Source organism: Salmo salar, chromosome 19 (assembly GCF_965601325.2).
Source record: "Salmo salar chromosome 19, fSalSal1, whole genome shotgun sequence".
NCBI classification, from domain to species: Eukaryota; Metazoa; Chordata; class Actinopteri; order Salmoniformes; family Salmonidae; genus Salmo; species Salmo salar.
This window is the reverse complement of record NC_138309.1, coordinates 71130337-71154217: the sequence shown is the minus strand read 5'-3', so window position 1 is coordinate 71154217 and position 23881 is coordinate 71130337. Positions and strand designations below refer to the sequence as shown.

The 23881-nt window shown below is 43.6% G+C and overlaps 1 pseudogene across 1 annotated transcript in view; it reads right to left on the bottom strand.

Annotated features, from left to right (window-relative positions):
- LOC106579438 (arginyl-tRNA--protein transferase 1-like) overlaps positions 1-23881 on the bottom strand; it is a 181879-nt pseudogene that overhangs the window by 95398 nt on the left and 62600 nt on the right. Inside the window, exons 6-7 of the transcript XR_014381576.1 lie at positions 6356-6537; positions 1340-1439 (exon numbers count right to left, since the gene is read on the bottom strand). The product of XR_014381576.1 is annotated as an arginyl-tRNA--protein transferase 1-like (transcript). The remainder of the gene's footprint in view (positions 1-1339; positions 1440-6355; positions 6538-23881) is intronic.

The following is a 23881-nucleotide window of genomic DNA, read 5'->3' as shown; positions in this document are numbered from 1 at the left end:
CTGTGATTCTTGAACCAGGTGTTCTTCTAGGATTTTGCCTGTGCTTAGCTCCATCCGTTTCTTGAAAAACTCATGTTGGATTTGCCGCAAACATAAGGCTTTGCATTTAGGCCAAAAACTGTATTCCTTTGCCGTGTTTTCTTGCAGTATAACTTTAGTGCTTTGTTGCATACAGGATGCATGTTTAGGAAAAAATGTATTCTGTATATTTGTATTCTTCTTTTCACTCTGTCATTTAGGTCATTATTGTGGAGTAACTACAATGTTGTTGACCTATCCTCAGTTTCTCCCATCACAGCCATTGAACTCTGTAGCTGTTTTAAAATCACCAATGGCCTAATGGTGACATCACTGAGCAGTTGCTGTCCTACAGCTCAGAGTTCCTGTCCTACAGCTCAGCTCAGAAGGACAGCTATCTTTGTTGTGACTGGGTGGTTTAATAGATAATTCAAGGAATAATTATTAACTTCACCATGTTTAAACGGATATTTAATGTCTGATTTGTTATTGTTACCCATCTACCAAACACTGCCCTTCTTTATGAGGCTTTCTAGTCTTTTTAGTTGAATCTGTGCTTGAAATTCAATACTTGACTGAGGGGCTTTACAGATGTTACCTCGACTAACCTGTGCACTGGCACGTTGACTCTGTACCGGTACCCCCTGTATATAGCCTCACTACTGTTATTTTACTGATGCTCTTTAATGATTTGTTACATTTATTTTTACTTAACACTTAGTTTTCTTAAAACTGCATTGTTGATTAAGGGCTTGTAAGTAAACATTTCACTGTAAGGTCTACACCTGTTGTATTCGGCGCATGTGACAAATACAATTTGATTTGATTTGTATGTATGGGGGACAGAGGAAGGGGTAGTAATTCAATAATCATGTCAATCCCTATTATTTCACACAGTCCATGTAACTTATGTGATTTGTTAAGCCAATCTTTTACTCCTAAACTAATTTAGGCTTGTGTAAACAAATGGGGTGAATACTTATGCAATGGGTATATAGATTTTTAACATTTTGTAATAGTATGTAAACATTTGTAAAATGTTCTCTTCACTTTAACATTTGAGTATTTTGTGTAGATCAATGACAAAAAAAATCACAATTAAATCTATTTCAATCCCACTTTGTAACGCAACAAAATGTGGTAAAAATCCATGGGTGGTGAATACTGTACATTCATGCAGATGTATTCTCTCCTGCTTTGGATAAGTCACTGGGACAAGGTTGGGTAGGGTGGTGTAGGACATAGAGTAGAACATAGTGGAGTAGAGCATAGCAGAGTATAGGATCGAACTTCATTAGATGACAAAGGAAACGTGTTGTACCTTGTATGGCATCTTGGGGCAGGAGTGGATATAGAAGCCCAGGTAGTAGTAGCACAGCTTGGGGGACTGTTTCTGGAGATGCCCGGTGAAGGCGACCTCCCTGGAGAAAAGAGATGTTTAAACAGATACAATATTGGTTAACAGCATTCTATTTTACGAGGATAAATTTAAGTTTCTCACAGAAACTGACAATGTATTATCTACTTTATTGTATTCTGTGAGTTTAGTACAAGCAGTCAGAGTGGACAGGGCCCCTGGGGTGCCATTTGGGAAGCAGCCAATGACTATATTAAAGAATGCAGTTAGTTTCTCCAGTGTTCACATTTCATTGGTCAAAAACATTGCCTTGCCTTCTAAAGCCATTGAAATGTTGAGAGTGGGGAGGTAGACAATAAGGCAAAGGAGCATGTTTACAAAGACTAAATCATTGGGAGATTTTTATAAAACATCCCCTAATACAATAAATGTCTCGGTTTATTTATTTACTTTATCGTTCTTTCATTTATTGCATCCTTTTATTTTAAGCCTATTTTCCTCCCTCGCTTTCTCTCTCGCATCTATTTCCTTCACTTTTCCATAGCTAAATTCCACTCCTCTTCTCCGCCTTTTGTTTCACTCTTCCTTCCATCCCTTTTTCTTTCACCCTCTTAAATGAAGGGTGAGAGCTTCTTTTCTTCAACTTTTCTCAAGAGCGGAAAAAAAAGTTAAATAAAATAGATGCACTGGGAAATAAAAAGGGGGGTGCACACAGAGACCCAAACAGAGTGAAAGAAGAATATAAAAGTCTAGGGGGGATGAGAAGGTGAAAAGGGGGTGGGGGTGGCGAGAGAAAGGGGGCTAGGAGAGAGGTGCGAGAAGGTCAGCCGGTTAGCTGCCAGGTTCCTGGGTTCCCATCCCCTCACCACAAAGGCTGACCGGGGGTTGAATGGGGAGGATCAGGAGAGGTAAGGGGCCCGTTCACAAAAAGTGCCCCCCTCCTCACCCTCCCTAACCCCCGTGGCAGCAGCTTGAGTCCGCCATTATCCCCTCTTCAGCGATCTGACACTCCAAAACAAGCCAATTATCTAGGCCCCCGCTTCTCTCTCTATCCTCTCTCTCTCTCTCTCTCTCTCTCTCTCTCTCTACACAGAGCCCTGCTACATATTAATGCACACTGCAGTGCTGAGCTTCAGCTCAGACTGAGGACCTAACTGTGTAGGGCTAAGCACAAATGCACACAAATGTGCACCCACCCATGCACATGACCTCATGCAAACACTCAGTCCAGAGAGACGTTAACCCATAAATAAACAAACAAAGCCCAGACCTAGACACACAAAACAACAGTTATTTTTTACAAAACCAAATTCAACATAATCACACATTTTCACTAATACAGTCACACACATGTACTCACACACACACACACACACACACTTGTGTATGCACGCACACGCCCACACACAAAATCACCCCAATGCCGGACACCAGCTGCCTTTTGGACAACAGTGCCTCAGGAACAATGTCCACTCCTCCAATCCCTCTTCATCCCCCTCTCCCCTTCTTCTTGGTGCCTCTCATCAGGGGAACCTCTCAACATCCCCCTCTCCTGTTGTTAATACAGAATCACACCTAAACACACTCCCGATGGAACACCCCAAGACCTCAACACACACACACTATCCCTTCTATATATACCCCCCCCCACACACACACACACACACACACACACACACAGACAGACACTTCAGAATATATGGCGCAGAGTAGAAACATTTATTTTTTGACAGAGGAAGTCTTATGAAGTGAAATCAAACAACTAGGTGGTGTATGTAAACAACATGGAGGTTTTTTTTCCATAGCACTGGTCGGCTTTTCCAGGGCCTCCTTTAGGCTATAAAATCAAATCAAATTTTATTGGTCACATACACGTTTAGCAGATGTTATTGCGGGTGTAGCGAAATGCTTGTGCTTCTGGCTCTGACAGTGCAGTAATATCTAACAAGTCATATCTAACAATTTCACAACATATACCCAATACACACAAATCTAAATAAAGAATGGAATTAATATATACATATGTGGACGAACGATGTCAGAGCGGCATGGACTAAGATACAGTAGAATAATATAGAATACAGAATATACATACGAGATGAGTAATGCAAGATGTGTAAACATTAAAGTGACTAAGATACAGTAGAATAGTGTAAAATACAGTATATACACTACCGTTCAAAAGTTTGGGGTCACTTAGAAATGTCCTTGTTTTTGAAAGAAAAGTACATTTTTTGTCCATTAAAATAACATCAAATTGATCAGAAATACAATGAAGAGATTATTAATGTTGTAAATGACTATTGTAGCTGGAAACGGCTGATTTTGAATGGAATATCTACATAGGTGTAGAGGCCCATTATCAGCAACCATCACTCTTGTGTTCCAATGGCACGTTGTGTTAGCTAATCCAAGTTTAAAATTTTAAAAGGCTAATTGATAATTAGAAAGCCCTTTTGCAATTATATTAGCACATCTGAAAACTGTTGTTCTGATTAAAGAAGCAATAAATCTGGCCTTCCTTAGACTAGTTGAGTATCTGGAGCATCAGCATTTGTGGGTTCGATTACAGGCTCACAATGGCCAGAAACAAAGCACTTTCTTCAGAAACTTGTCAGTCTATTCTTGTTCTGAGAAATTAAGGCTATCCAATGCGAGAAATTGCCAAGAAACTGAAGATCTCGTACAACGCTCTGTACTATCCCCTTTACAGATCAGCGCAATCAGGCTCTAACCAGAATAGAAAGAGGAGTGGGAGGCCCCGGTGCAAAACTGAGCACATTACTGAGTACATTACGGTGTCTAGTTTGAGAAACAGACACCTCACAAGTCCTCAACTGGCAGCTTCATTAAATAGTACCCACAAAACACCGGTCTCAACATCAACAGTAAAGAGGCGACTCTGGGATGCTGACCTTCTAGGCTTACTTCCTCTGTCCAGTGTCTGTGTTCTTTTGCCCATCCTAATCTTTTCTTTTTATTGGCCAGTCTGAGATATGGCTTTTTCTTTGCAACTCTGCCTAGAAGGCTGTGTGATGACATGCACAAATGAATGAGTGATTGATTGATATACTGTATATTTAAGTAGATCTTCTTGCTAATAAGTAAGTTATGCTAAAACAGCTAAAGTAACAAATGCATTTTCGTTTTCTTGGAATAGAAACATGTTGTACAGTGCCATATTTTCATAATGGAAACCCTTAGGCCTACAGTACATTGGCTACAGTACGAACTGCATTTTCATTTTTCTTGGAATATAAAAACCATAATTAATTAAGCTACATTTTTAAAACCTAATCCCATATAGTCTGTTCTATTCAAGGCTCCCTTTGACGTTTAGGCCTACATCTCCATGTCATTTCAATAACTTAGCTTCTCAAAGATGCCTTCTGGTGGGCAAACTAGCACTAACTACCATTAGTGGCAACAATGGCTGACACTTAAATAACGTGCCATAGAATTTTGCGGTAGCCCTCAAGCTGTGCTGCAGTATGACGCAACTTTTAAAGGAAGAACCACTGTATGCAGAAATAGTTTTTAAAAGCTTTCTCACATTATTGGGTTACACCTTACAGGAAGCGGCAGATGTGTGTGTGCAGTGAGAGTGTGTGTGTGCTTGCGTGTGTGTGGGTGAGTGATTGAGTGAGTGCACAAACTGCATCATGACAGACGAGAGGAGTATTTACCTACCTAGTCAGGTATTACCTCAAGAGAGCGATAGACTGAGAAACAGAGAGAGAGAAGGGTAAATGGGGAAGAAGGAGAAAAGAGGGAATAAAGAAGAGAGAAATGGGGATCAGGGATGATGAGGAAAAACATAGGAGTGGGTGAGAAGGGAAAGAGAGAGAGTGGTAACGTCCACAAAGCTGTGGATGATCAGAGAGAAGGCAAGAAAGGCCTTCTATGCCATCAAAATGAACATAATATTCGACATGCCAATTAGGATCTGGCTAAAAAAATACTTGAATCAGTTATAGAACCCATTCCACTTTAAGGTTGTGAGGTCTAGGCTCCACTCACCAACCAAGAATTCACAAAATGGGACACACAATTGAGACTCTGCATGCAGAATTATGCAAAAATATCCTCTGTTTACAACATAAAACACAAAATAATGCAGGCAGAGCAGAATTAGGCCGATACACGCTAATGATCAAAATCCAGAAAAGAGACGTTAAAATTCTACAACTACCTAAAAAGAAGCGATTCTCAAACCTTTCATAACATAATCAACAACCAACAGAGAGATGAACCTGGAGAAGAGTCCCCTAAGCAAGCTGGTCCTGGGGCTCTGCTCACAAACACAAACAGACTACACAGAGCCCCAGGACAGCAACACAATTAGACCCAACCAAATCATGAGAAAACAAAAAGATAATTACTTGACACATTGGAAAGAATCAACAATAATACTGAGCAAACTAGAATGCTATTTGGCCCTAAACAGAGTACACAGTGAGAGAATACCTGACCACCGTGACTGACCAAAACTTAAGGAAAGCTTTCAGTATGTACAGACTCAGTGAGCATAGCCTTGCTATTGAGAAAGCCTGTCTTTTCTTTGGCAGCCTATGTGCACATTGCCCACAAAATGATGTGGAAACTGAGCTGCACTTCCTAACCCCCTGCCAAGGAGTGAAGAACAAACACCATTGTAAATACAACCCATATTTATGTTGATTTTTTTCTGTTTTGTACTTTAACTATTTGCACATCGTATATAGCCATAACATGACATTTGAAATGTCTTTATTCCTTTGGAACTTTTGTGAGCATAATGTTTACTGTTGATTTTTATTGTTTACTTCTCTTTTGTTTATCTATTTCACTTGCTTAGGCAATGTGAACATGTCTCCCATTAACAGAAAGAGACAAGGAGAGGAATGACAAATCAGGCAGAAAGGGAAGAGAGAGCTGGGGAAAAAAAGAAAAGAGCACTGCCAGATGTGGAGATAGATCCACAGCTAGATCCCCACTGACCTGAGTGCAGAGTAGGAGCCCAGCGATAGAGAGGCAAAGTCGGGGTGGTAGTACAGGTAGACGGAGGACACGCAGATGGGCAGGATGTCCACCACCCCAACTGCCACAATGTGGCCGTCCAGCCAGTACTGCTGGTGGAAGGAACCGTAGCCCACCTCAGGACCGTCCGTAGGCGTCTCCTCCTGGTGTGTAGGAGAGAGAAGGAGATGGATGGAGGGAGACAGATTAAGAGAGAGGGAGGGGGAGAGAGAGATGGATGGAGGTTATATATCAAATAAAAATAACAGATGTAAACTAACAGTGAAATGCTTACTTACAGACCCTAACAATTCAGAATACAATAAAAACAATAGGGTAAAAAGAGTAACACAAGGAATAAATACACAATTAACAATGATAGCTTGACTATATACTTGGGGTACCAGTGCTTAGTCGATGTGCAGGGTTACACGGAAATTGAGGTAGATCTGTACATATAGGTAGGGGTAAAGTGACTAGGCAACAAGAAACAGCGCATTCGGAAAGTATTCAGAAAGTTACAGCCTTATTCAAAAGCTGATTAAATAAAACATTTTCCTCAATCTACACACAATACAGAGTGACAAAGCGATAACAGGTTATAATGTTTTGCAAATATATCAAAAATAAAAAATCTGAAATAACTTATTATTTAGACACTTTGCTATGAGACTTGAAATTGAGCTCAGGTGCATCCTGTTTCCAATGATCATCCTTGAATTTTTTTTACGACTTGATTGGAGTCCACCTGTGGTAAATTCATTTGATTGGACATGATTTGGAAAGGCACACACCTGTCTATATAAGGTCCCAAAGTTGACAGTGCATGTCAGAGCAAAAACCAAGCCATGAGGTTGAAGAAATTGTCTGTAGAGCTCCGAGACAGGATTGTGTCGAGGTACAGAATCTGGGGAAGGGTACAAAATTATGTCTGCAGCAGTGAAGGTTCCCAAGAACACAGTGGCCTCCATCATTCTTAAATGGAAGAAGTTTGGAACCACCAAGACCCTTCCTCAAGCTGGCCGCCGAGAAGGTCCTTGGTTGGGGAGGTGACCAAGAACTCGATGGTCACTGACAGAGCACCAGAGTTCCTCTGTGGAGATGGGAGAACCTTCTAGAAGGAAAACCATCTCTGCAGCACTCCACCAATTAGGCCTTTATGGTAGAGTGGCCAGATGGAAGCCACTCCTCAGTAAAAGGCACATGACAGCCAGCTTGGAGTTTGCCAAAAGGCACCTAAAGGACTGACTATGAGAAACAAGATTCTCTGGTCTGATGAAACCAAGACTGAACTCTTTAGCCTGAATGCCAAGCGTCACGTCTGGAGGAAACCTGGCACAGTGAAGCATGGTGGTGGCAACATCATGCTGTGGGGATGTTTTCCAGTGGCAGGGACTGGGAGTCTTGTCAGGATCGAGGGAAAGATGTACAGAGATCCTTGATGAAAACCTGCTCCAGAGCACTCAGGACCTCAGACTGTGGCGAAGGTTCACCTTCCAACAGGACAATGACCCTAAGCACACAGCCAAGACAATGCAGCAGTGCCTTCGGGACACGTCTCAGAATGTTCTTGAGTGACCCAGCCAGAGCCCGGACTTGAACCCGATCTAACATCTCTTGAGAGACCTGAAAATAGCAGTGCAGAGACATTCCCCATCCAACCTAACAGAGCTTGAGAGGATCTGCAGAGAAGAATGGGAGAAACTCCTCAAATACAGGTTTGCCAAGCTTGTAGCGTCATACCCAAGAAGGCTCGAGGCTGTAATCGCTGCCATAGGTGCTTCAACAAAGTACTGAGTAAAGGGTCTGAATTTTTATGCAAATGTGAGTTTAATATTTTTAATACATTTCCACAAATTTCAAAAAATCTGTTTTTGCTTTGTTATTATGGGGTATTGTGTGTTTATAATAAGGCTGTAACGTAACAACATGTGGAAAGAGTCAAGGGGTCTGAATACTTTCTGAATAGACAGTAGCAGCAGCATATGTGATGAATGTGGAAGTGTGTATGTGGCGAATGTGTGCCTGTGTGTACGTGTTGTGTGAGTGTGTGGGTAGAGACCAGTTTGGATGCATAGAGTCAAAAAGAGTTAGTGCAAAAAGGATCAATACAGATAGTCCAGGTAGCTATTTGATTAACTATTTAGCAGTCTTATGGCTTGGAGGTAGAAGCTGTTCAGGAGCCTTTTGGTCCCAGACCTCACGCTCCGGTACCATTTGCCGTGCGGTAGCAGAGAGAACAATATGACTTGGGTGGCTGGAGTCTTCAACATTTTTTAGGGCATTTCTCTGACACCGCCTGGTATAGAGGTCCTGGATGGCAGGGAGTTTGACCCCAGTGATGTACTGGGCCATATGCACTACCCTCTAGTGCCTTGCAATCGGATTAAGAGCAGTTGCCATACCAAGTGGTGATGCAGTCAGTGAAGATGCTCTCAATTGTGCAGGTGTTTCACTTTGAGGATCTGAGGGCCCATGCCCAAAAAATGTCAGCCTCCTGAGTGAGAAGGGGCGTTGTCGTGTCCTCTTTACGACTGTGTTGGTGTGTGAGGACCATGATGGGTCCTTCGAAATGTGGAGGAACTTGATGCTCTCGACCGTCTCCACTACAGTCCTGTCAATGTGAATCGGGGCATGTTCTGCCCTCCATTCCCAGTAGTCCACGATAAGCTCCTTTCTCTTGCCCACGTTGAGGGAGAGGTTGTTGTCCTGGCACCGCACTGCCAGGTCTCTCACCACCTCCCTATAGGCTCTCTCATCGTCATTGGTGATCAGGCCCACCACCGTCCTGTCATCAACAAACTTGATGATGAACGGCCCAGTACATCACTGGGGCCAAGCTTCCTGCCATCCAGGTCCTCTATACCAGGCGGTGTCAGAGGAAGGCCCTAAAAATTGTCAGACTCCTGCCACCCTTGTCATAGACTGTTCTCTCTGCTACTGCACAGCAAGTGGTACCGGAGCACCAAGTCTAGGTCCAAGAGGCTTCTAAACAGCTTCTACCCCCAAGCCATAAGACTCCTGAACACCTAATCAAATGGCTACCCAGACTATTTGCATTGCCCCCCCCCCCCCCCTTTTACGTCGCTACTACTCTCTGTTGTTATCATCTATGCATAGTCGCTTTAACAACTCTAGCTACTGTACATGTACATATACCTCAACTAACCGGTGCCCCAGCACATCGACTCTGTATCGGTACCCCGCTGTATATAGGCTCACTATTGTTATTTTACTGCTGCTCTTTAATTACTTTAATTTCGTATTCTTATCTGTATTTTTTAAAGTGCATTGTTGGTTAGGGGCTCATAAGTAAGCATTTCACTGTAAGGTCCTGTTGTATTCGGCGCATGTGACTAATAAAATGTGATTTGTTTGGAGTCGTGAGCGGCCTCGCAATCCTAGGTAAATAGGGAGTACAGGAGGGGCCTAAGCACGCGCTCCTGAGGCCCCCCCCCCCCCCATGTTGAGGTCAGCGTGGGGGATGTGTTGTTGCCTACCCGCACTACCTGGGGACGACCCAAAAGGAAGTCCAGGATCCAGTTGCAGAGGGAGGTGTTCAGTCCCAGGGACATTAGCTTAGTGATGAGCTTGGAGGGAACTATGGTGTTGAACGCTGAGATGCCGTCTATGAACAGCATTATCACGTAGGTGTTCCTTTTGTCCAGGTGGGAAAGGGCAGTGTGGAGTGCAATAGAGATGGCATCATCTGTGAATCTGTTAGGGCGGTATGCAAATTAGAGTGGGTCTAGGGTTTCTGTGCAGGTGATGTTGCTGTGAGCCATGACCAGCCTTTCAAAGCATTTCATGGCTATAGATGTGAGAGCTACAGGGCGGTCATTTAGACAGGTTACCTTGGCATACTTTGGCACAGGGACTATGGTGGTCTGCTTGAAACATGTAGGTATTACAGACTGGGTCAGGAAGAAATGGGTCAGGAAGACAATTGCTAGCTGGTCAGTGAATGTTCTGAGTATGCAACCTGGTAATCCTTCTTGTGAATCTTTATTTTATCCCCTTTTTCTCCCCAATTTCGTCATATCCAAATTGGTAGTTACAGTCTCGCCCGGCCCGCCACAGGAGTTGCTAGAGTTAGATGGGACAAGGACATCCCGGCTGGCCAAACCCTCCCCTAACCAGGACGATGCTGGGCCAATTGTGTGTCACCTCATGGGTCTCCCGGTGGCAGGCCGGCTGCGACACAACCTGGTATCGAACCAGGATCTGTAGTAATGCAGCTAGCACTGCGATGCTGTGCCTTAGACTGCTGCACCACTCGGGGAGGCCCTCCTTGTGAATCTTAACCTGTTTAAAGGTCTTACTCACATCGGCTACGGAGAGCGTAAACACAGTCGTCTGGAAGAGTTGGTGCTCTTACACATGGTTCAGTGTTGCTTGCCTCGAAGCGAGCATGGAAGGCATTTAGCCCATCTGGTAGACTTGCGTCAGTGGGCAGCTCTTGGCTGGGTTTCCCTTTGTAATCTGTGATAGTTTGCAAGCCCTGCCACATTGAGGATTTGTAGCAGAGTTCGATCCGAGTCATGTATTGACGCTTTGCTTGTTTAATGTTTCGTTGGAGGGCATAGCAGAATTTCTTATAAGCGTCTGTCACGGCTCCTCTCCCTGTTCGGGCGGTGCTCGGTGGTGGTCGTCGCCGGCCTACTAGCTGCCACCGATCCCATTTTCCTTTTCGTTTGTGTCTGTCTGTTTTTTCACACCTGTGTTCAATTAAGTTGATTTCAGTGGGTTTATATACACACCGCTGCATGCTAGCCTTTGTGCGGGATTATTTGTGTGTATTGCATGTTAGGGGTGCGTGCCTGCACCACGGGGTTTCGATTTATTTTCGATTAATGTTACCGTGTGCTTTCGAGACTTTGTTTTTGGAGTCGAGGTTTCTCCTCCGTGTGTGCGATTTATTCCCTGTGGGTGGCGACTACGTTTGTGCGTGTTTTTCCCACTTGTTTGTATTGTGAGTTCAGGACCGCCTTATTAAACGTTGTGCCACTGGAACTTCTTGCTCTCCTGCTCCTGATTCCGACCCCCCCCCCCCCCCCCCCCCACTAGGAGGCATTGTTACAGCGTCCCGCTCCTTGAAAGCAGCAGCTCTAGCCTTTAGCATACGTACAAACTGCATAAATGTAATTGATCAAGTGAGCAAATGGTATGCGTCCCTTCCGTTAATGCATTAGCAGGCCTGTTCTCTCACTCTATTTCTCTCTCTCTCTCACACACACACACACACACACACACACACACACACACACACACACACACACACACACACACACACACACACACACAGACCAGGCTGTTACCCAGGCCCCACACGTGTACCATGCACGGGTGTACAGTAGCCCCATCCGCTAATGGCTCCCAAATGTGGACAGGGATCAGGCTGGGGGGGGAGTGTCTTTTTTAATAAAATAAAATATCCTGCATGAGCAACATTCTTGCGAGGGGATGGAATGTGGCCAAGCTTTCTCCTGTGTGTGTGATACAACTCTCATTTAATACATAACAGATTTTTTTTTTCTCACCCATCTGCACACTGGGTTTTTCAATCAACTGGTTTAACTGCTTTATATCACAAAGACGTCATATATCTAGTGGGGCTGGGGCATATTAAACCTGGGGGGGACCCATCTCTGTCCCCACGGCCCATCTGGGCCCTGTCAGGCCCGTCAAACATGGCACTCGTTATCACAACACCGGGAGAACTGCCGTTGCTAATCTAACCATCCAACAGCCTGAAAACCCTCAGAATGCCGCTTGGCCACTGCCCAGCACCAACTGACACAATTAAACCTGTCTACATATTAAACCCCCTCTCCCCAATCCTCTCCACCCACACTTGGACCTGCGGGGCCACCACCACCCCATTGCTACCAGACCCAGAGGGCCACCACTACTGGGCTCCACATTGTTCCCATACCCCTCAGTGGAGCTGTTCTAAGTGGAGCTGGCAAAAAACAAAGGCTGTCACTCCAGCTCTGGGCTGCTTTGTTACTAAACACTTGCTGATTACCTGGGTGACACGACAGAGCATTGGAGAGGGGGTATCCATTCACTGTGTGGGCTAAAAAGTGGCTGTTTTGTGTGTGTGTGTGTGGTGAACAGAGATTAGAATGATAGAGGACTAGCATTGTGCAGACATTAGTTTTGAGGCCTGGCAGGTGGAAGAGAGGGAGGCTGGGGGTAAAATGGAGAGTGTTTATCTGGGAGAGCAGCGTTGGAATTGGGAGGTCTGGTTGATGGCTGTACTAGCTACCTCTAGGGCCTCTAGCTGAGCAGCGGGAGGCATACAGCCAGTTACTTTCTTGGCACAGGCTCTCGCCGCAAACACTGGAGGCTTTGTCAGAGCCCAATGTCATTTAGAATTTAGTAAGAAGTGAGAGCGTGAGTCTCCATATGTGTGTGAGGACGTTTTCTTACCCCCTCTGAGTGTGTCTGAGTAAATCTGTCAGTGAATGGTTGAGTCTGTGTATTTACTTTTGGTATGTGTGCTTGCTCATTAGAGCTGTCCCAGACTAAAGAAAATCTTGGTCGGCCGAGAGTCATCCTGTTCTTCGACCAATCAATTGGTCAGAATGTTTAAACGTATTTTTCCATATATAGACACACACCCTATGTGTTTTAATAAAATTAACTACATATGCACTGAGCTTGTCTGATGCTTTAAGCACACTGTTTGATTAAATAATTAAGACACACAAATGACTCAAGAAAGAGCCCAATGGTTACACTGTGTTAAAAAAAATGCCAGCGAGTGCCTGTGTGACTGGCGCACGTTGTCTCGCTCTCCACCCTACTGCAGCGAAAAGGCACCACAGCAAATGTTTATTGAGCAATTTTGTTTCTGACTGAAAAATTCTGTTACCGAAATCCTTAATTTGTTTAGGAAAAACATTCCGTTTTCCCTCAACCCTTGCTCTTTTTACGTGAACAATTTAAGCATTGCATGCACGTGACCAATAGGGCCTGACCTATAGCCCATCATAATCACATCAATAAATTGGTTATTACAAACTCAGAACACAGTAACATGTGTCAGGAAAATGGATGTGGAGGAAGTGAAAAAGAAACTAAAAAACGGGCGATTGTTTATTGGTTGCCCAGGAGGGAAAGGGGAATTCAGATCTGGGGAAGACATTTTACTTAGTTGTTGAAATGACTGAACATCAAGTAGGGTGTCATGTCCTGACCAGTAATAGGGGTTATTTGTGTTGTAGTTTGGTCAGGACGTGACAGGGGGTATTTGTTTTATGTGGTTCGGGGTGGTGGTTTGTTTAGAAGGGTGTTTGATTTATTATTTCCGGGTTATGTTCTATGTTCTCTCTAGTTTAGTATTTCTATGTCTAGGTAATTGGGTGTTGGACTCTCAATTGGAGGCAGGTGTTTTTAGTTGCCTCTGATTGAGAGTCCTATATATAGGTATGTGTTTTGTTTGTGTTTTGTGGGAGATTGTTTCTGTGTATAGCTTCAAGCCTTACAGGACTGTTATTCGTCATTGTTTCTTTTTGTGTACGTGTTTATTTTTGGTTTCACCTTCTTTGCCAACTAAATAAAAAAGAAGATGAGTGCACATTTCCCCGCTGCGTCTTGGTCTGCTTTATCCGACGACAACCGTTACATAGGGTATAGGAATAAGCATTGCGTGAGTATTATGTATGCTAAACAGTTGCTGTTAGATTACAATAAAATACTTTATTTCTGACCATTTGGAACAGTGTAAACACTAAACAAATAAGTGTACCATGGAGTCTGTTCTAAAAAAACAAAAAAATATATAAAGCCTTTATTACAGCAGACTAAAAACAGTTGCATGCATTTGTGAATTGAAACGTATCTATTGTTTAGGCTAATTATTCAAAGCGCCCTGTTATTTAATTTTAAAACTAAAATGCTTCTTGATAAAATGCTTCAAAGCATTAATGTCTCATATGCTGTGTGATGGCATGAACAAATGAATTAATGATTGATACAGTAGCCTATATATTGAAATATAGGCCCAAGTAAGTTACGGTATTAAGACTAAACAGGACGAGCTCTTAGGCCTACAGCTTGATGGTGGTTATACAAAGCTATTATACAAAGCCTACTAATGATAACGACATTACTTATTATTATAATGATGATCATAATAATAATTGTAATAACAAGGAGATCAAGAAAAAGGAGGGTATAGGAGCGAGAGCTGTGTGCATATTATCTGTGAAAAAACAGGTGCTGTTAGATTGCATTTACAAACAGGCAGAAGAATATTGTAAACACTATAAGTAATACCAGTCTGTTCTAGAGATTTTTTTTATAAAGCCTTTATTACAGCATAGCAAAGATTAAAAACAGCCAAATCTGTGAAATGGCTCAATTGCAATATGCTGGTTAACTTTGTTATTATGCACATAGCAACAGGCTCCAATTCTATGGCGCACTGAAAGATTATGTTTCAGAACCGCGGGCAGCGACTGTATCCAACGCAGGAGAAAACGCATATGTAATAAAATAATATTAGATTAATTAGTGTTCCACCATTATTTTGAAATAATATAACCAATGGATTAGTTCACTGAACTGAGACCAGTGTGAATCAGACAGGTGCCATGTGCACGATAAACTTTTTTTTTTGCGAAGGCTCGATTTAAGAAATCTCGGTCGGCCAAAAGCCTGTCGACCAAACAATGGACCAGTCAACTAAATAGGGTCAGTCCTAATGCTCATACACGTGTGTGTGCTTGTGTGTGTGCGCACACGCGTGTGTTTATGCAGCAGAGACCTGTTAGAGGCAGATCTTGCCTCACTCTGCATGTCAACTCCCAGAACAGCATAATGGCTGTGTCCTTGCTGTGACAACAATCGAAACATTCAACACGGCTAAATGCTAAACTGCCTCTGATTCTTCAAAAGGGGCCTAAATCACTTTCAGATGGGCCCCCAAACTCTCCCTTTCCTATTCTCCCCATCGTTCTCCCCTCTCCTCTCTAGGTCTAGTAGGGAGTAAAACTGTGATGGCTTTGCAGTATTGATCCAGTAGGCTTTCTCTACTTATGGTCAAACAAAATCTCAGACTGGTCTTGGGTACCGTATAAAAACCTACAACTACTACCAGGTAGACTCCCCTCCCAGGTATACTTTGACTTTTCGGAAAAATAAGTGTGGGTTTGCGTTGGGTGATGTTTGTAAGAAATTGTGCCAGCCCTAACCATAGCGGCATTGGAGTCATCCAAGGCTGTGTAACACACAGTCTAAATATCTGCATTGCTCACTGTATAAATATACCACAGGTTTTGTGAGCCAACACGCATACACACCCACACGGTAATGGAGGCACTCTTAGGTAGGGATGTATTGCGCTGCTCAGAGCTGAGTTGCATCCCAAACACCATATTGTTTTTTTGTGTAGAGCACTACTTTTGACCAAGTCCTATAGTAAGTATGCAGTGCACTATATAAACTCAGCAAAAAAAGAAACATCCTCTTACTGTCAACTGCGTTTATTTTCAGCAAACTTAACATGTGTAAATATTTGTATGAACATAAGATTCAACAACTGAGACATAAAGTGAACAAGTTCCACAGACATGTGACTAACAGAAATGGGATAATGTGTCCCTGAACAAAGGGGGGTCAAAATCAAAAGTAACAGTCAGCATCTGGTGTGGCCACCAGCTGCATTAAGTACTGCAGTGCATCTCCTCCTCATGGACTGCACCAGATTTGCCAGTTCTTGCTGTGAGATGTTACCCCACTCTTCCACCAAGGCACCTGCAAGTTCCCGGACATTTCTGGGGGGAATGGCCCTAGCCCTCACCCTCCGATCCAACAGGTCCCTGACGCGCTGAATGGGATTGAGATCCGGGCTCTTCGCTGGCCATGGCAGAACACTGACATTCCTGTCTTGCTGGAAATCACGCACAGAACGAGCAGTATGACTGGTGGCATTGTCATGCTGGAGTGTCATGTCAGGATGAGCCTGCAGGAAGGGTACCACATGAGGGAGGAGGATGTCTTCCCTGTAACGCACAGCGTTGAGATTGCCTGCAATGACAACAAGCTCAGTCCGATGATGCTGTGACACACCGCCCCAGACCATGACGGACCCTCCACCTCCAAATCAATTCCGCTCCAGAGTGCAGGCCTCGGTGTAACGCTTATTCCTTCGACAATAAACGCGAATCCGACCATCACCCCTGGTGAGACAAAACCGTGACCTGTTAGTGAAGAGCACTTTTGCCAGTCCTGTCTTGTCCAGCAACGGTGGGTGTGTGCCCATAGGTGACGTTGTTGCCGGTGATGTCTGGTGAGGACCTGCCTTACAACAGGCCTACAAGCCCTCAGTCCAGCCTCTCTCAGCCTATTGCGGACAGTCTGAGCACTGATGGAGGGATTGTGCATTCCTGGTGTAACTCTGGCAGTTGTTGCCATCCTGTACCTGTCCCGCAGTTGTGATGTTCGGATGTACCGATCCTGTGCAGGTGTTGTTACACGTGGTCTGCCACTGCGAGGACGATCAGCTGTCCGTCCTGTCTCCCTGTAGCCGTCCTGTCTCCCTGTTGACTACCATCTGTAAGCTGTTAGTGTCTTAACATGTTCATTAATGGTTCATTGAACAAGCATGGGAAACAGTGTTTAAACCCTTTACAATGAAGATCTGTGAAGTTATTTGGATTTTTACAAATTATCTTTGAAAGACAGGATCTTGAAAAAGGGCTGTTTCTTTTTTGTTTAGGTAATAGGTTCCATTTAGAACTCAACCCTGGTTTTTGTTTACAACATGCAGGCTCTCTGATGAGTCCACAAACACACACATGGAGGAGCAGATTACAGCTGATGCTAATTAGCCTTAGATTGTTTCAGCACGAAGTACCTTTAGTAGTGGTGCGATGGGATAAACACAAAAACTATGAGAGCCCTGACTAGCCTCAATATTGGTGTGTGTATGTATGTGGTGGTGGGGGGGGGTTCTTTTGAAGGTAAACCTTGAGTGTGTATAATTATTTGTTTAAATTGCCACTGGCAATACGTCATACATATGTCACTATTATGCGCCACTGGTTTAGCAAGAGCGTGATAACTTCAATCAAATGGCATTGGTAATTACATCATGTAATTACATACTGTGTAGGGATGCATGTCTGTGTAAATGGGGGCGGGGGGGGGGGGCAGCAGCCAGATAAGAAGTGGTGACCCAATAGGGGCAACAAAGCCTGCGAGCAAGGGCCTGTGTGTGTGTGTAACGATGTGCGCTGAGAGTCGGGAAGCAAGTGTTTTTAATAAATAAACGCAACATAAAACAAAACAAGAAACACGAACAACGCACAGACTTAACACTGGAACAGAAACAATAACGCCTGGGGAAGGAACCAAAGGGAGTGACAGATAGATAGATAAGGAAGGTAATCAGGGAAGTGATGGAGTCCAGGTGAGTCTGATGATGCACAGGTGCATGTAACGATGGTGACAAGTGTGCGCCATAACGAGCAGCCTGGTGACCTAGAGGCCGGAGAGGGAGCACACATGACAGTGTGTGTAATAGAGTGAGTCTGGATGCCAGCCTTGAGGTGATAAAAGCTTGTTTCCTATATAGGCTAACGATCTTCATCAAGAGAGGCTGGAGGGGGACCACAGGGCACTGAAGGGGACACAGTGTGTGTCTCCAACTGTCTAACCCATAAAATTAGCTATTTTAAATCAAATCAAATTTTATTTGACACATGCGCAGAATACAACAGGTGTCAACCTTACCGTGAAATGCTTACATAGAAGCTCTTAAACAAAGATGCAGTTCAAGAAATAGAGTTAAGAAAATATTTACTAAACAAAAAGTGAAAAATAACAAGGCTATATACAGGGGGTACCGATACCAAGTCATGTGCCCGGGAGTACAGGTTAGTCGAGGTAATTTGTATGTACATGTAGGTAGGGGTAAAGTGACTATGCATAGATAATAAACAGCGAGTGGGGGAGGGGGGGGTGTCAATGTAAATAGTCCAGGTGGCCATTTGATTAACTGATTAACCGCTTGCCGTGCTGTAGCAGAGAGAACAGTCTATGACAATTTTTTTTGTGCTTTCCTCTGACACCACCTAGTATATAGGTCCTGGATGGCAGGAAGCTTGGCCCCGGTGATATAATGGGCCATATGCACTACCCTCTGTAGCGCCTTACTTTCGGGTGCCGAGCAGTTGCCATACCAGGCGGTGATGTAACCGGTCAGGATGCTCTCGATGGTGCTACTGTAGAACTTTTTAAAGTCTCCCGAGGGGGAAAATGGATTGTTGTGCCCTCTTCATGTCTGTCTTGGTGTGTTTGGACGATGATAGTTCACTGGTGATGTGGACACCAAGGAACTTGAAACTCTCGACCCGTTCCACTACAGCCTCGTTGATGTTAATGGGGGCCTGTTCGGCCCACCTTTTCCTGTGGTCCACGATCAGCTCCTTTGTGTTGCTCACATTGAGGGAGAGGTTGTTGTCCTGTCACCACACTGCCAGGTCTCTGACCTCCTCCCTATAGGCGGTCTCACCGTTGTCGGTGATCAGGCCCACCACTGTTGTCGTCAGCAAACGTAATGATGGTGTTGGAGACGTGCTAGGCCATGCAGTTGTGGGTGAACAATGAGTATAGGAGGGGACTAAGCACGCACCAGAGGGGCCACAATGTTGAGAATCAGCGTGGCAAATGTGTTGTTGCCTACCCTTACCACCTGGGGGTGGCCCATCAGGAAGTCCAGGATACAGTTGCAGAGGTAGGTGTTTAGTCCCAGGGTCCTTAGCTTAGTGATGAGCTTTGTTGGCACTATGGTGTTGAATGCTGAGCTGTAGTCAATGAACAGCATTCTCACATAGGTGTTCCTTTTGTCCAGGTGGGTAAGGGCAGTGTGAATGTTAACCTGTTTAAAGGTCTTGCTCACATCGGCTACAGAGAGCATGATAACACAGTTGGTGCTCTCAAGCATCCTTCAGTGTTGCTTGCCTCGAAGAGAGCATAAAAGGCATTTAGCTCCTCTGGTAGGCTCGCGTCACTGGGCAGCTCACAGCTAGGTTTCCCTTTGTCATCCCTAATAGTTTGCAAGCTCTGCCACATCCGACGAGCGTCAGAGCCGGTGTAGTAGAATTTAATCTTAGTCCTTTATTTGCACTTTGCCTGTTTGATGTTTCGATCAGAGGGCATAGCGGGATTTCTTACAAGTGTCCGGATTAGTGTCCCGCTCCTTGAAAGCGGCAGCTTTATCTTTTACCTCGGTGTGGATGTTGATTGTAAGCAATGGCTTCTGGTTTGGATAGGTCACTGTTTGGACGACATTGTTGATGCACTTATTGATGAAGCCGGTGAATGAAGTGGTATACTTTAATGTCATTGGATGAATCCCTGAACATATTCCAGTCTGTGCTAGGAAAACAGTCTTGTAGCGAAGCATCCTCATCATCTGACCACTTCCATATTGAGCGAATCACTGGTACTTCCTGCTTTAGTCCCATCCCATCTGTAATTGCCCTGACCTTAACAGTTCCAGTGCATTTCCTGATCTCAACAAATGGCCTGCTCTGTGTCATCTAATCATGTCTGGTCCTTGTATCTTTTTTTTTTAAATCGCTGTGTCTGTGGAGGGTTGGAATGAGTCCCCTTGAGTGTCTTGGACCCATTCATACTGTACAGCCATAGACCGCAGAGATTCAGCATTCATGAAATCAGCCATTTAGTCTCTCTCGACTTTCTTACGACTAGCTAGTGCAAGACTTTTAGTATGGCTCATGAGACTACCCTTCTCCTGGCTTGGGCAGTGGGCACGAGAACTGGCTGTTTCTCTCAAGGCTGGCTACCACATTACATCTGTACTAGTATCAGCCTCAACACACACAAACGTAGACACACAGCAGACACACACGGCAGAGTATCAGCTTCACTATCCCTTGGTACAGCCGGAATACAGGAGTGGATCAAGGCCTGGTGTTCAGTACCATCACATACAGACCACAATCTGGACACCACATTTTCCTCTTCACCATTTCAACTCTCCCTCAAAGAGAAGCTAAATAAAACCCCTCCAAAAATAAACAATACCCGCTTCCTGAGTCCATCCCCCAGAGTCCCTAGTCCAGCTGGAGGGCTCTAGCAGAGAAAGTACAAGGGACTAGGGGGTGTGTATGCGCATGCGCGAGGCTGCATGTGTGCTTGTACCAACACACGGACTACATGTGTTACTACATTTAACCGTTTGAATCTGTATTCATGTATGATGCTTCTAATAATAACTAGGTCAGGAATGTGTAATATAATAACATGAGGGCTTGCATTCATTTGTATTCAAAGCTAGCTACTACTGTACTTACACTATTCCAGCTACCCACTAGTGTTGCACGGTACACCAAAATAAATGTTTCGATACTGGAACATGAAAAACCGTTAGGTACTAGAATTTTTGTTACTTCTGTCAAATGTGTCTCACATGTTCTACTGATTGAGAGAGGATCAAATCTGTCTATCAGCGCAGCCGATTTCCCCTTATAACATGAGAGCACCCACCGTTCATGACTCTTGCCTGCCTGTACCATTTACTTTTTGTTAGCTCTAGCCTGCCATGAGGAATCACAGAAGTCACTGGGAGTCTAGGCTGCATCACCATTTATGCTGCACAGAAGTTAACACAGTTGAATAATGCAACACGGTATGTAGAAATGTTTAAACGGTTCCCAAAACAATGTCCTGTACTAGAATACTACAATACAAGATAGCTTCCAGCTTTGTAGGCTATCGGTAACTTTCCTTGCTAGCTTACAGCTGAAGCCAACATCAATTCACTACCCTACTACCTTGTTTATGATACAAACCATTATGCAAAATATTGCTGGTTACAAAGCTGATAGTCACCCAACACTTTATTCATTCACTTAGTCTGCCCCGCCTCACGTCTCTCCCAGGCCAGATCTTTGCTTGAGCCTGGAAATTACTGTGTGAATGACTTCATGGGTCGTCGAGACAGTGCACACTTTTATATCAATAAAATAAGTCCCAAAAGGAAGGTAAACAGATTGTTTTTCATCTATAGCCCCGTGAAAATATGTCAAAACAAGCTCATTAACTCAATGCATGTACACACTCCTATTGAATATGTATTCACCTGTGTTGTGAATAAACCTTGATTTACCCAGTTTATCAATTGCGATTTACCATTCAAATAAATTACTACCATTGTGTTATGTATATGTAGTTACACTGAACAAAAATATAAATGCAATTTTTTTTTGTTTTTACTGAGTTACAGTTCATATAAGGAAATCAGTCAATTTAAATGTCAGCGATGCTCTATTTGCTGGACATCACACTCATCCATGACTGAGACTAAGGATGTTTTCACACTTGGTTCCTTTCAGACAATTTTTTTGAACTGAGTGTGGTTCTACCCGGACTATTTGCATTGTTGCATAAGGGCTTGTAAGCAAGCATTTCCCTGTAAGGTTGTATACATCTCCTTCGCATAGAGTTGATCAGGCTGTTGATTGTGGAATGTTGTCCCACTTCTCTTCAATGGCTGTGCGAAGTTGCAGGAAATTGGCAGGAAATGGAACATGCTGTTGTAAATGTTGATCCAGAGCATTCCATAACATGCTCAATGGGTGACATGTCTGAATATGGAGGCCATGGAAGAACTGGGACATTTTCAGCTTCCAGGAATTATGTACAAATCCTTGCGACACAGGGCCGTGCATTATCATACTGAAACATGAGGTGATGGCGGTGGATGAATGGCATGACAATGGGCCTCAGAATCTCGTCAAGGAATCTCTGTGCATTCAAATTGCCATCGATAAAATGCAATTGTGTTAGTTGTCCGTACCTTTTGCCTGCCCATACCATAACCCCACAACCACCACGGGGCACTCTGTTCACAATGCTGACGTCAGCAAACCGCTCGCCCACACAACGCCATACACGCTGTCGGATATTGAAACCAGGATTCAAAGTGGTGAAGTGGTTGTGAGGCCGGTAGGACGTACTGCAAAATTCTCTAAAACAGGGTTGGAGGTGGCTTATGTAGGAGAAATTAACATGAAATTCTAAGGCAACAGCTCTGATGGACATTCCTGCAGTCAGCATGCCAATCACACGCTACCTCAAAACATCTGTGGCATTGTGTGACAAAACTACACATTTTAGAGTGGCCTTTTATTTTCCTCAGCAAAAGGTGCACCTGTGTAATGATCATGCCGTTTAATCAGCTTCTTGATATGCCACAACTGTCAGGTGGATGGATTATCTTGGCAAAGGAGACATACTCACTAACAGGGATATAAACAAATTTGTGCACAACATTTGAGAGAAATACGTTTTTTGTGCGTATGGAAAATTTCAGGGATCTTTTATTTCCGCATATATTGCATTTTATATTTTTGTTCAGTGTAGATTGTAAAAAAAAGTCATAGATTTTATGAATGTATAATTTACTCATTAATGCATACTGTACATAAAAAAATATATATTTTGAAAATGTAATATTCGATCAAATGCCATTCTGTGACCTTGGCTAATACGCCTTTTTTTGCCGTGGTATTGTTTTGGGAGTATGAGAGAGTGGATGTATGAATGTTTACTGTTATGGGTTTATCCTTTATTCCTTTGGTTAGTAGATAAATCAGTATCATAATCCATATTTCATCAATTTACAGTTACATGCATACTTTCATCATGACAAGCCACTGGGGTCTGACAATCTGGATGGAAAATTACTGAGGATAATAGCAGACGATATTGCCACATCTTCAATTTCAGCCTACTAGAATTAGAATTACAGAATTCAGTTGCTAAATTAGGAGTAGGCTACATTGATCACCGTTGTTTCATATACTCAATTAGCCTTGCTACTGTAGCTAGCTAGCTTCTTTAAAATGATTTGATGCAGTCAAGACAGGCACTACCAGATGGTATGATAGACAACCTATGGCAGCAACAAGTTTGTCTAACTGCCACGAATCAGTCAGACTACTTTCTCGCTCTCCCTCCTTGCCACACAGATGTTCACACTCACCCGCCCCTGCTCATCCCTCGACCTCCCCCACCTCCTGCTGAAACAAGCAGAGCGCAGCGTACCTGCGAGCAAGTCTCCATTGAAGTAAAAAAAGAAAAAGTATGATCTTGAAAACATACAGTACCAGTCAATTGAAATGCATTCTAGGTACTACCTCATGAAGCTGGTTGAGAGAATGCCAAGAGTGCAAAGCTTCCATCAAGGTAAAGTTTGGCTACTTTGAAGATTTTAAAATACCTTTTGATTTAACTGTTTTTTAGTTACTACATAATTCCATATGTGTTATTTCATAGTTTATGACTTCACTATTATTCTACAATGTAGAATAGTAAAAATGAAGACAAACCCTTGAATGAGTAGGTGTCCAAACTCAGTGGTGGAAATCAAATCAAATGTATTTATAAAGCCCTTCTTACGTCAGCTGATATCTCAAAGTGCAGTAACAGAAACCCAGCCTAAAACCCCAAGCAGCAAGCAATGCA